This window comes from Malania oleifera, chromosome 13 (assembly GCF_029873635.1).
Source record: "Malania oleifera isolate guangnan ecotype guangnan chromosome 13, ASM2987363v1, whole genome shotgun sequence".
NCBI classification, from domain to species: domain Eukaryota; kingdom Viridiplantae; phylum Streptophyta; class Magnoliopsida; order Santalales; family Ximeniaceae; genus Malania; species Malania oleifera.
Window position 1 is genome coordinate 22,561,504 of NC_080429.1, and position 14,311 is coordinate 22,575,814.

The 14,311-nt window shown below is 39.0% G+C and overlaps 1 pseudogene; it reads left to right on the forward strand.

The window, feature by feature from the left end:
• Window positions 1–5,666: 5,666 nt before the first annotated feature.
• LOC131145736 (pentatricopeptide repeat-containing protein At3g14730-like) lies at window positions 5,667–12,099 on the forward strand (annotated as a pseudogene).
• The last annotated feature ends 2,212 nt before the right edge of the window (window positions 12,100–14,311 follow it).

Consider the following 14,311-nt stretch of genomic DNA (forward strand, 5'->3'; position numbering starts at 1 on the left):
CTTACCGCGAAGGCTTTCAGAGGTGTCGAGAGCAGGTCAAGACGTTGCATCCTAACCTTTCTCTGGTTGGCGTGTGGTCGTATGGTTACGACAATGTAAGCCCAAAATCGGGGGAGGAGATGGACGAGACATAGGAGATTAATATTAGGGAAGGGAGTAAAGCTGATGATTAGAGAGATCAGCTTGTCGTCTTATTATATCTTTGATAATACACTTTGGCTATTGAAGCCTTTTAATTATGTTGTACAACGTTTAGAGTAATAGAATTTTATTTCTGTTGTACAACTTTTTGAGTAATAGAATTTCAAGAGTAGTACTTCTTTAACATATCGGAGTTCTATGTGTTTTTTATTTCCCTTCCCCCCAATTCTTTTAAAGTGTATCCCCGACTTGATTTCTGATGTGACTTGGTATGTTCCCTCCTAATTGGACTTTAGCTTGTTTGATCCCAGCTCTGCTGAATTGTCTCGCGCCTTCCTGATGACCAAATCTCTTGGGTTGAATGTGCGTGCCTTAACTCAAGCATTGTTATATTTGGCCACTTTTTGTTGGTATGCTGCGACTTTCAACCGTGCTTGGTCCTGTCTTTCTTCCAAGAGATCTAATTTTGCTCTCAGCTCTTCATTGTTGTTCTTCTCGTCAAAATGTTGTCTCCACTAGGAGAATATTCCAACCTCACCAAGAATGACTGCCTCTGCTCCAAAGGCCAGTATAAAAGAGGTTTCACCCGTGGCTGCTCGTTGGGTTGTGTGATATGCCCAAATTATTGACGGGAGCTCTTCCACCCATCTGCCTTGTGAAATTTTGAGTCGTGTTCTTAAACCATGCAGTATTGTCCGATTCATGTTCTCCACCTAGCCGTTGCTTTGCATACATGCGACAGATGCAAATAGAAGTTTTATACCCAAGTCGGCACAAAATTTCTTGAAGTGTTCGTTGTCGAATTGTCTTCCGTGGTCTGTTACTATAGCCCATGGGATGCCGAACCTACAAATCACCGAAACCCATACAAATATGGTGATATTGCACTTTGTTATGTGGGCTAAGGCTTCTACTTCTACCAACTTGGTGAAGTAATCGATAGCCCCCAACATAAATTTCCTTTGCCCTATGGCTTGAGGCAATAGTCCCAAGATATCTAGTCCCCATTGCGCGAAGGGACAAGGGCTCGTGTAATACCCCAACCCTCTACACGGGTTCGGAGTGCTACTAATCCATTCATTTACCTGATAAACCATAACAAATACGTAGCAGAAAACATACCTATGATCCTCAATTAATATAATACCAGAGTTTACTATTCCTATCCATAATCCAAATTAACTATTCACCATCTGTAATCACAGATATACATGTCTCCAAAACATAATCCACAAATACCAGTATTCACAACTATTCACCCATCTGAAGACTTCAATACATAAAACATAAAACATAAAATATACATATCAAAATTAACATAAAAATATGCCATTTTCTCTTTCTATTTCCCAAAAATGCTATAAAACCTCGAGCTCTCTAAGCTCGATTTCAAGGAAATCCTGAAAAGATAATTTCATATTCAGGTGAGACACATCTCAGTAAGGGAAGAAACAATATATTAAAACAGTATGTGGCTAACATGAGTTTATATAACAACATAATATTTAACATTTGAAATCGTTAACATAATTTCTGAAATCATTCTCTGAACCTAATCAATCACATGCAAAAGATTTAACCCACGATATTACCTAAGGATAGGGGAGATTACCCGCTCATACAAGTAGCACCCCTCTACTATGATACATATGGCAACCCGAAGTTCACAATTGAAGCATACCAGGGTACTCACCTTACTCAGTAAGCCCTCAAGTATTAAATTGATCTCGTACCCACACAGTTCAAACAAAGGTTGACCAGTGAAGGCCCCAAGGATAGGGAAATCTACCCTTCCATACAAGTAGGTTCCCCCTACCCTAGTACGTTATGCGATTATTGCCACATTTGAAGTTACTAGTGCACTCGCCTTTCCCAGCAAGCCCTCAAGCAAAGAGTACGCCCTGCCCAATCGTAACATGTTCTACGAGCATGTATACTTCTAATATCATAATACATTATTCCTTTTGTCATTATTCAACCATTCACCTATGTTCATGTTCATAATTTTAACATTTCATTTCATTTCACTTTAAGTGACTCTTTCCCATTTTACATTGTTCACATTTCACACTTCATTTTCGTTTCATTCATTTCCATTTTCTTTTCATTTCATTACATACCCAGCATCTTTCAGCTGTTTTACCCAACATCTTTCAGCTGTTTTACCCAGCATCTTTCAACTGTTTTACCCAGCATCTTTCAGCTATTTTACCTAGCATCTTTCAGCTGTTTTACCCATCATTTTTCAGTTGTTTTACCCAACATCTTTTAGTTGTTTTACCTAACATCTTTTAGCTGTTTTACCCAACATCTTTCAGGTTTTTCCCAACATTTTTCAGCTGTTTTTCATGATTGCATTAACATACACAAGCAGCATGGTTCATATCGTATTTCATTCTTAATACTTTACTTACTTAGCCTCCATCTCATACATTTAACAGATATTCGCACAGAACTTACATTTACTCATGCCACACATTTTAGCAATAAAATTCATATATTGCCTGTAAAATAAGTCAACCAACATTTAACGTTTATATACCAAAGTTACCTTTCATTTCTTAAATAATTATCCTGAAAATATTTTCCACTTTCATCAGTTCATTTTCGAATATACGTATCTAATAAACAACCCTAAATTCGAAAAAACATAATTTAAATGGTTGGAATTTTAAACCCAAACCGAAACATATACACGTATATATAACACAATTCATTTTCTATTAAATTTATAAAAATTTTGATTTAATATATATTTTTCCCCTTACCTGGTTTCTTGAACTACGCCAACAGGGACCCTGAAAAATACCTGCGGTGCTCATCCGAGCCCTGAATCAAAAATTCTAATTCCCTCAAATTAACCCTAAATAAAATATAATTTTAATATTTCCTAAGCTCATAAATTCCAAATAAATAATTATACCCTTAAATATAACCAATTTACCTAATTTCTCAAATCCCACTCTCGCTTTGGAGTGGAGCCTAGAAAACCCCAATTGAAAATTTACTCATGTCAAAATGACGGCGATCACGACTAGGACCCCGTGGTGGTACCTGATCGTCGATTTAATGGCAAATTTAAAGAGAAATTAAGAAATTAGCAAAATGTTGCCTTACCCCAAGAATGGTGCCTACACCGCTCTCACGACAAATCCGCTCCAGTAGAAATGTCAGTGGCAGAGTTAGGAATCTAACGACACCTTTTGTTTCCCGATCAGCCACAAATCCATTGAAAATTTGAGAGAGAGAGAGAGAGACGGAAACGGAGAAAGTGACAGAGAGAGAAGGAGAGAGTACTGGAGAGGCGCTTCAGTTTAATTGAAATCAGAAAGCTGAAGCTTCCTGATGCTTTCATTTCTTTTTTCTTTTTACTTTATTACATATTATAATGATATTATGTTATTTAACTATATATATATATATATATATATATCACTTTTCCTTATACATTCAGGCATTTATATTTAACCATCATATGACTTAATTTAATTAATTTAATTTAATAATAATTAATTAATTAACAATGAATAATTTTAATTTAATTTAATTTAATTTTTTTACGATTCCTTTTATTTTTTTTATTTCATACAATAATTTAATAATATTTAAGTAATAAATTGATTAATTCTTTTAATTAATTAATTTTTTTAATATTTTTTTTCGAGTTATTACAGCTTGTCAGGGGGGAGTGAATACTGGCTAGCATGCGTGGTATCATGGCACACCTCTAGCACCCGACTCCGTTTAACCATTTCAAGCCCATCTTTCTTCATGGTGGGCTAGTAGAACCCTTGCTTCAAAGCCTTGTGGAGTAAGGCCCTGCTGGCCAGGTGATTTCCACATATCCCTTTGTGAATTTCCTTTAACACGTATTCTCCTTCTTCGGTACCTAAGCACCATAGGTATGCCAATATCAGGGATCACATGTACAACTCTTGGTTTATGAGTGTGTACCAGGCTGCCCTCCTTCTTATCTTCATAGACTCCTTCTTTTCGTTCGATAAGGACCCATCCCAAAGGTACTGTATTACGGGGGTTCTCCATTCTCCTTCTATAGCTTCAACCACTGCCAAGTTTACACCGACCTCCTCATAGGAAGGCTTCCCAACTCTTTCCAAGTAGACGACGCTATTCCAATCTAGCTTTGTAGCTGAGGCCAATCTTGCCAGCGCATCAACCTTTCCATTCTCCGATTGTGGTACGTGCTCTATATTGAACTGAGCGAATGTTTTGATGTACTCTTGTGCTTTTGCTAGGTATTTCTTCATTTTCTATTCCTTAGCCTCAAATTCTCCCTTCATTTTCCCCACCACCAATTTTGAATCGCTCGACACATGAATTCGAGCCACTCCATGGGGCTCTTCTAGGCATAGACCTACCAGCAAGGCTTCATATTCAGCATCATTATTAGTTGTCGCGAACTCCAACCTCAACGTATAGAGTGTTTTTGAACCGTCTGGTACTGTAAGGATTAGCCTTGCTCCTTTTCTGGCTGCATTAGACGATCCATCCACATGTAGTGTCCTGACCTTTGGTTCTTCAGTTGTTTCGTATGATTGTTCCACCATGAAGTCGGCTAGCACCTGAGCTTTGATAGCGGGCTTTGGCTTGTAATGTATGTCAAATTCTCCTAGCTCAATTGACCATTTCATCATTCACCCCGAGGTCTCCGCTTGATGGAGAATCTGTTTTAGTGGTAAGTTGGTCAACACAATTATCTTGTGCACCTGAAAGTATGGTCTTAACTTTCGTGCTATGCAGATAACCACAAAGGCTGCCTTCTCCATTATGGTGTAATTTATCTCTGCTCCGCTCAATACTTTGCTAGTGTAGTAGATGGGTTTATGTTGCCTTTTTTCTTCTTTAATTAGGACCGAGCTAACCGCATGTGGAGTTGAAGTCATGTATAGGTAGAGGTCCTCTCTTGCTTTCGCCTTGGTTAGTAGTGGGGGGGAACCAAGGTATTGCTTGAGTTGTTTGAAGGCCTTATCTTGCTTCTCCACCCATTTGAATCCTCCTTTCCTTTGCAGTACCTTGAAGATGGGTAGGCTCCTATCTCCTGCGAAGGAGACAAACTTGTTGAGCGAGGCAATCCTTCCTGTTAAGACCTGGACCTCCTTCTTTGTTCGAGGGGATTTCATTTCTAGTAACGCCCACATCTTGTTTGGGTTAGTATCTGTTCCCCTATGTGTCACCATGAAGCCCATAAATTTCCCTACAGAGACACCAAATACGCATTTAGAAGGGTTTAATTTCATTTGATACTTGCACAACAATTCGAATGCCTTATTTAGATCTTTGCAATGCTCCTCTACTCTCAGGCTTTTCACCAGCATGTCATCCACGTATGCCTCCATTGTTTTTCTGAGCAGGTCTTTGAATATCCTTTTTACCAACCACTAGTATGTTGCCCCTGCATTCTTCAACTCGAAAGGCATTACTTTGTAACAGTAGAGTCCCCTTTCCGTGATGAATGACGTTTTCTCCTCATCTCCTGGGTGCATTAGGATTTGGTTATATCCCGAATGCGCATCCATAACAGGAGCTCGTGTCGAGATGCCGAGTCCACCAGCTGGTCAATGCGGGGAAGTGGAAAGCTATCTTCCGGGCACGCCTTATTCAAGTCTATGAAGTCAAAATAAGTCCTCCACTTTCTGTTTGGCTTTTTTAGCAAGACTACATTGCTAAGCCATTCTGGATAGCTGACTTCCCTGACGAATTTGGCCTATAATAGTTTCGTCTCTTCTTCATCTATCACATTGATCCGCTCCAATGCAAAGCTTCTTTTCTTCTGCTTCACAGGTTTATGGTTTGGGTCTACCTATAACCTGTGCTCCATGATTGCAGGGTCAATCCCTAACATGTCATCAGCCGACTAGGCAAAGACATCTGCGAACTCATTCAATAGTTGGCCCAACTCAATTTTTAAATAGTTAAATAAGCAACTCCCAATATGCGCATATCTCTTCTGATTACCATTTATGGGGATACTCATAAGGTCTTCATCAAGTGTGTTGATTTTTGGGTATTCCCCCCCTCACTTTTAGGTCTTCGACAGTCAAGGCCTCCCATGCTTCACTCTTACCCTTCAATGCCATCACGTAGCAATTCGGAGCTGCCATCTGGTCTCCATTGATCATCCCAGTCTTGTGAGGGGTTGGGAACTTTACCTTCAGGTGATAGGTGGATGTTATCACTTAGGTTGCATTGAGCGATGGGCTGCCCAGTATGATGTTGTATACCGAAGGTCGATCAACCACCAGGAAATCTGTCATCGAGGTGATTTGCTATGGGGCTGACCCCATTGTCACTGGGAGCATTATCGTACCTTGTGGATGCACTACGTCTCCTCCAAACTTGACTAGCGAGGTGGAGACAGATTTTAAGCGTTCCTTGCCAATCTTCATTTCTTAAAGCACCGACCAGAATATTATGTTGATCGAGCTCCCATTGTCTATCAGCACTCGTCTTACTTTGTAATTGGCCACAAGTAGCGACACTACTAGGGCGTCGTCATGAGGCTGTTGTACTCCCTCTTCATCTTCACTGCTAAAGATTATAGTGTCTTCTTGCTTCTATTTTTTGCCGTTTGGCTCCCTTCTCTTTGTTAAGTGCACCTATTTGGCATATCTCTTTTGAGCTCCTCCGCTATTCCCACCACTGGCAGGGCCGCCAAAGTTCACAACAATTTCTTCAACGATTTGTTGCTCCTTCTCAACTACATCATGCTTTTTCTATTTGTAGACACCCTAATTTTTTCCATGCTTTCCTGGAAAGACCCGGTGCAATAAATGTTCACTTCGAATCCCAAAAATTGGAAGACCCTTTTTGAAAAGCCTGATCTTCTAAATTGAGTCCTTGTGTTTCTGTCGAGTTCCAATTTGTCTCCAATGAGTCCCAATTGTTTTTAACAGAGTCTCGGTGTTTTTATTTGAATCCTGGTATGTTTAATAGAGTCCCGATGTTTTAATCGAGTATCGGTGTTCTTAATTGAGTCTTGATATTTTAAATCGAGTCTTGGTGTCTTTAATCAAGTCCTAATGTTTTTAATTGAGTCTCGGTATTTTAAAACCAAGTCCTTGTATTTTAATTTGAGTCCCAATATTTTTAGTCGAATACCAGTATTTCTATTCAAGTCTTTGTATCTTTAATTGGAGTCCTGTTTTAAGTTCGAGTCCTAGTATTTTCAAAAAAAAAATAAGTCTCTTTTGTTTTAAAATCGAGTCTTTCGATTTGAGCATTTTTAATTTTTTAAATTGAGTTTTTCCAAAATTTTCAAATTTTTAGGAGTCGAGTTGTTTAATTTTTAACCGAGTCATCTTTCCGAGTCCAGGCCCTTCCAATTTTCGGGAACCGGGGTTTAATGTTCAAATTCAGGTCTTCCTTTTTAGGAAAACAAAAATTTAGCCAACTAAAAATAGTGAACACAAAAGAGAATGCATAAAATACAAAAAGGAAATTCCAAGCAAATAAAATGCAAAGAAATAAAAAAGTCAACTCTGGAGTTACTGCTCAACAAAATTGGAAATCAGCAGTTAAAGAAATTTCAGAAAAATAAATAAAGAAAAATCACGTGCAAATGGAAGTGTGGTTCTCTCCCCAGCGCGTGTATGATAGAAATATGCTTCTGTCGAAACAAGAAGGTTCTGCTGTTGGAACAAATTTTTGGCACGAATCGGATTGCCAAACTCTTTATAAAGACAAAGTCTCAGTACTGGGGGAGGGGGCTTTGAGGGTTCACTCATTCTTCATCTCTCTTTCGCTCATACTCTACAAAGACCAGAGAGCTAGTCTTCATTTCTTCTTTCCCATCTCCCTCAAACCTCCTTTCATTCCTTTGGTCACCATCCCCATCGCAACCCTAGCTCTCCCCTATCTTTCTCATTACCCCACTCTCCACTCCATCAACTTAGACACGCATAGCCACCCTCCATTCCTCCCCTCCAAACTCCATAGCAGCCACCCGAGCATGCCCCTCATGTAGTAGAAAAGCTTCGGCCATCACCATCTCCCATCTCTCATGTAATGACCCGAAGAATAATGTTATTTAAATAATAAAGAGGAAAGGAAATGGGAACAGAAATAGAAGGAGGCAGCAGACTTCGTCGACGAATGCGACATTGCATTTTGGATATGATAACCCAAGTAATTTTCTAATGGCCTCGTCGATGAACATAGGGGATTCGTCGACAAGGGTACAAGAGGGTCTCGTCGACGAAGGCATGTTTCGTTGACAAGAAAATACCGAGAGAAGGTTTTGGGCAATTCTGAATTTCATCGACGAAGGGGAGAGTTCGTCGATGAATTTCCTATTAGACTTGTCGATGAGATGACGTGGTTCTTTGACGATGGCTGCAGTATAAATAGTGCAAAACCTTGGATTAATTCAGAAATTCAGCGCCGTTCTTTTTCTTTTCTCTCTCCTATGGTTCCTCTCCATTCTTTCTTCGATTTCAGTCCCATCAGATGCCGGATCGACGATCTGAGGCCACCACGACGCTCCTGGCGAAGTTCTCTCCAAGTTTACTAGAGTGGATCATCGGTGGAATCAAGTTGAATTTCTTCCTAGAATCGGGGTAAGGTCTTTTAGTCAGTTTTTGACCTTCTGGCAGTTGTAGGAAATGATGGAGACAAAGAAATAATGATATTCTGTTCTAGAAAATGTTGTTTTCAGGGTGTTAAGTAGGAAGCCCTGCGGGTGTTGGACCAATATACAGTAGGGGCTTTTCAATAGTCAGGTAAGGGAAATATGCTGTGTTAGGAAACTTTTTTTTTTTTTTTTACAATTTCAGCACGAACTATATATTTTTTTTATCAAATTATTATTCAAAATATATATATTTACAGTTTCTAGAACTTGATAATATTAATATTTACTTGTGTGGCTTGAGTTGATAACATAAATAGTACTATATTTATAGAATTGTGAATACCATGTTTATAGTTATTAATAGAAATACCATGATATTTGCATGTTTATAGAATGAAAATTTTTTCAGTGTATAGTATACTTAGAAATATGCATTTTTCAGTAATTTCATGGTAACACGTTTATCAGTACCATAACGCCCCAATATACAGATATTCAGACAGCAGTTCAGTTATACAAAAACCACATTTTTAGTTAGTTTATTTAGAATTTCAGATAAATTCTATGGGGTTATAGTTATTTTAGAAACCACAGTAAAAATAGTATATTACAGATATCAATTACCTATATAGTATTAGACCTTGATGGATCAGACAACAGAGCACGATACCGTAGCTACAGATATTCAGTTCAGAATGTAACCACTTTACTCAGACAATAAGATCGTGCCCACATCGGGACAGGCTCTCCATCAAATATGGATAGAGGGGGGCGATCAGACTGTCAGCGTTCAATTGACTTCCCTTGGTCGGCTAGCTAGGATAAGTCCCGCCTTCGGGCCGTACAACCCTGTCATAAGGGGTTAAATCATGACATACAGTCATCCAAGGAAATTTTTCAGATATTATAAGTACTATCAGACTTTCAGAAATAGTAGTATTAATATGAAAAGTAATTTCATACATATTGGCATGTTCAGTTATGTAGGTAATGGTTTTATTATACGTTATGTAATATCAGCACTTTTGGATTCAATTATTCATATTATTTTAAATCAGATTATTTTTACCAAACTATAGCTTAATAGCCACACCCTAGTAATAACATGTTTCGTCTTACTGAGCGTTGGCTCATTCCAATGTTGAATTATTTTTCAGGTGAACCAGCTAAGTAAGCAGAGCAGGCTCACAAGTAGAAAGGTTGTTGTACTGCCCTTTTTGAGAGTGAATATTTTTGGGTAGCATGTTTTTGTAAACCCTTGGTATCAGTAAGAGTAGTTTCGAGAAAACAGTGATGATTGTATATTGTGGGTTGGTTTGACAGTCCGGTATTGTATTATGTGTGGTTTTATTTTATATGATTGACCTTCCGCTGTTTAGGTTAATGATTGAATTTAAAACTAGGGAAAAATATTTTATTTTATTAGTAGGTCGTTTCATCTCACCAACCTGATCCAAATCTTCATAGCCGCATCCAGAACTATAGCAGCAGTCATCGTCTTCGATGGAATAGAGCAGTACATACGTTTGGTAGCAGAGAGCGTCGTTGGTAGCAGTGGGTGTCATCTTCATCACCTGGCTCGTCGTCTCTAGTGTCCGCCGAAGCAGTCATTGGCTAGAGTAGAGTGGCGCGATCTTCGTCTCAGTCTAGTATCTCTCTCTCTCTCTCTTTCCCTTCCACTCTCTCTCTCTCTCTCTCTGTATATATATACCATGCCGGATCCATAAAACAAGGTTGTCGTCTACTGCCATCCTCCTCGAGCTAGGTTTTCAAACCTTAGATTAATTGAATGATTGCATGAGAAATCTGGTGAGGACCAGTGGCTGCACTGAACAAATGAGTTTTCCGTGAAGCAGGTAAATTCGAGGTTCTGTTGAAGTTTTTATAGTTTAATAAGGCATTGCAGCCATCTCCCATTCTTTGGTAGGGGTGTGGATAAGAAGATCCATGGGGAGTTATTCAAATTTGGGTTGGGGTTTGATCCGTTTTTTGGTAGTGCTTTGGTGAACTCTTATTTAAAATTTGGTTTTATGGATGATGCTCATACTTTGTTTGATGAATTGCCGATAAGTGATGTTGTGCTTTGGAATGTAATGATGCATGGCTATGTGCAGATTGGGCAGTTCGATATGGCTTTGGTGCTTTTTAGACAAGCGAGTGACGAAGGGATTATTCCCAGTAAGTCCACTGTTACTGGGATTTTATTAGTTTTTGCTATGATAGGGGACCTTAAAAATGGGAGAGCAATTCATGGGTTTATAATGAAAATGGGGTATGATTCAAGAGTTGTAGTTTCAAATGCTTCGGTTGATATGTATGGAAAGTGCAAATGTGTTGCTGATGCACAGAAGATTTTTGAAATTATGCTTGAAAAGGATATATTTTCTTGGAACTCAATTATATCTATTTATGAATAGTCTAGTGATTATGATGGAACTCTACAGATTTTTGACCAAATGTTAGATGCTGGGGTTCATCTTGATTTGGTCACAATAATAGTGGTCCTTCCTGCCTGCTCCCATTTGGCAGCGTTGAGGCATGGTAGAGAGATTTATGGTTACATGATTGTCAATGGGTTGGGGAAGGATGTTGAGAGTAAAAGCAATGATGATGTGTTTGTGAACAATGTTGTTATGGACATGTATACAAAATGTAGTAGCCTAAGGGATGCTCACTTGGTTTTTGATAAGATGATTAATAAGGATGTGGTATCATGGAACATTATGATCCTGAGTTATGCTATGTATTGGGATGGTGGTAAGGCATTAGATATGTTCTCTAGCATGTGTAAAGAGCAATTGAAGCCTGCTGAGGTCACATTTGTTGGGATTCTGTCAGCATGCAGCCATGCAGGATTTGTGTGTGAAGGTTGTGAGTTCCTGAAACAAATGAAGTCAAAATATGGTGTGGTTCCACAAATTGAACATTATACATGTGTGATTGACATGCTTGGTCGGGCTGGGCAGCTTAAGGAGGCTTATGAGCTAGTATTAACAATGCCAATTGAAGGCAACCCAGTAGTATGAAGGGCTTTCCTAGCAGTATGTCGGCTCCACAAGAATGCTGATTTGGCTGAGGTTGCTGCACAAAGGGTATTTGAACTTGATCCAGAGCATTGTGGGAGTTATGTACTAATGTCAAATGTTTACGGAGAAGTTGGTTGATATGAAGAGGTATTAGGGATGAGGCTTACAATGAAACAACAAAATTTAAAGAAAACACCAGGGTGTAGCTGGATTGAGCTCGAAAGTGGTTTGCACATTTTTGTTACTACTGATAAGACACATTCTGAAGCATTGCTTATTTATGCGGGATTGAGCTCATTAACTGCTCATCTGCGTGAGCATGGATATGTGCTTAATGTATAGATTCAGATATGCACAGGACATTAAGAGCATCATCTGTTTTCTATAACTGAAAAATTTCCTTTTCCATCTTGATTTAGTTACGAAAATCACCGCATGTTGGCTTTTTGGTGTCGACCAAGACCTTAAACTGGTTTTCCCTCGAATCGGTCAACGTTTGATCGGTTCGTTATTCCCCGAATCGGTTCACGCTGGTTTTCTCCATTTCACTTTATTATTATTTAAATATTCATAAAATTCACAAAAAATCACAAAATTCTTAGAAATTCCCAAAAATATTTTCATGCTTTAATTTCCATTGATTTTATTTATATATATATATATTTTTTAAGTTTGAGAAAAATATTACAAAATCACAAAAAATGTTTTCACACTTAAGAAAAATATAAAAAAAATGTTTTTTTAGGCACAGAAAATCATTTCCATCCCGAACAAATTTCAAAAACCTCCCGTAATAGTATTTTCCTACTTAGAAAAACTTACGGATTTCAAAACCTCGGGAGTGTATTTTTGTATCCTATTTTCTTGATTTTCCTTCCCGATAATCGCAACAAAAGGCATTGACTCTTCGGAGTATTAGATTACCCCGATTCTGAAGAAATACTTATATGGTGTTTTCATTCTTTGATTTTTGGAATGGAGTAATTTTGAAAGACTAATTAAATTTATTTTGGGATAGTTTTTTATTAATCTAGTACCGTTCGTAAGAACGAGCGCGTAGGGGGTGCTAATACCTTCCTCTCGCGTAACCATACTTCCGAGCCCGACTCTGTTAACGCAGACCGATTCTACCCCTAACGGGGTGGCAATCAAGTGTTCTAAACGCACTTCAAAAGGTTAGTGGCGACTCCACACATTATTTCCCACGAAATATATTTTTCAAAACACACATCCCATTTTTGCCTTGTTTGCAGTCGCACCCATTTTTCACTAGCCGCGACACTGTTCATGAAACTCCCCTTGACAATCTCCTTTCTTCACAAATTTTGATAGATGACCTCTTTTTATCAAGGCCTCGGTTTTTTTTTTTAGGTGAATGCACTCTTCAGTATCGTGTCCGTGATCCCTATGAAACTGACAAAACTTTGACATGTTTCGTTTATACGAGGGTGTTTGCATAGGTTTAGGCCATGACACATACCCCTTATCTCTTATACGCATTAATACATTAGTTTGAGGTACATTTAGGGGAGTATAACTTTGAAACTTACTAGTATGTCTCGTCCCTCTAGAGCTGTTCCACGACTTGCTATTCTCTTGTCTCTTCCCAGCTTTGGAAGATTCACCGACCTCTCTAGTAGTGCCTTTTATTTTCAACTCAATCCAGTCTCTTCTCGTATCCATCACTTCCTCCAAGTTGATGTATTTATGTGCCCTAGCCATAAGCTCTTCCATCTCAGCTAGTGGCTTCTACACTAACGAGTATAGGACGGCTCAAGGTTGGAGAGTCGTGGTTAGGGCTACCAATGCCACCTTGTGATCCAGGTTGCAGATCTCTAGGGTTGCTATGACGAAGCGGTGTATAAACTTCTCCTTGAACTAGACTCATCAGATGGGCTGTGGTCGTGGCGATCCTTCGACTACTAATGAAATGGCCGGTGAACTGCTACTCCATCTCAGCGAAAGAACTGATCGATCCAGGCTTAAGGGTTCAATACCAAGCCCTAGAATTTCCTTTAAGGGAGGCAGCAAATACGCGACACATGATGGCATCAGGTGCACTTTGAAATTGCATCAGTACCTTGAAGGTATCTAGGTGATCGACTGGGTTAGTTGATCCTTCATACCTTTCGAAAGTTGGCATCTTGAACTTGCTGGGTAACGGGACCTCCATCACGTTCTTGGTGAAAGGTGGATTTGAAGACTTTAGTGAAGTTTCTCCATATGAGGGGTTGGTTCGTATCTTTTTCATCATTTTTTCTATCTGATCTATCTTCTTTATCCTCTCTTCTAGCTCAATCAATCGTTGCTCATTTGTTTCCACGCTATTCGCATCCTCCCCTTTCTTCAGGGGATTTGTTTTTCCATTGCTCTCCTTTGGGTCTTCGGCTTTCTCCAATGAGTTAGGATCGATCGGCTTCTAGTGAAGGGCAGGTTCTCCATGACTCTTTTTTTGTAAAAGCATGTTAAACATGTCCTCCATATTCTTTTAGGAGGCTTCCATTCTCTTTTGGAAGATAAAGAACTCCTCCCTTGTGACTCTTGAGCAGTTTAC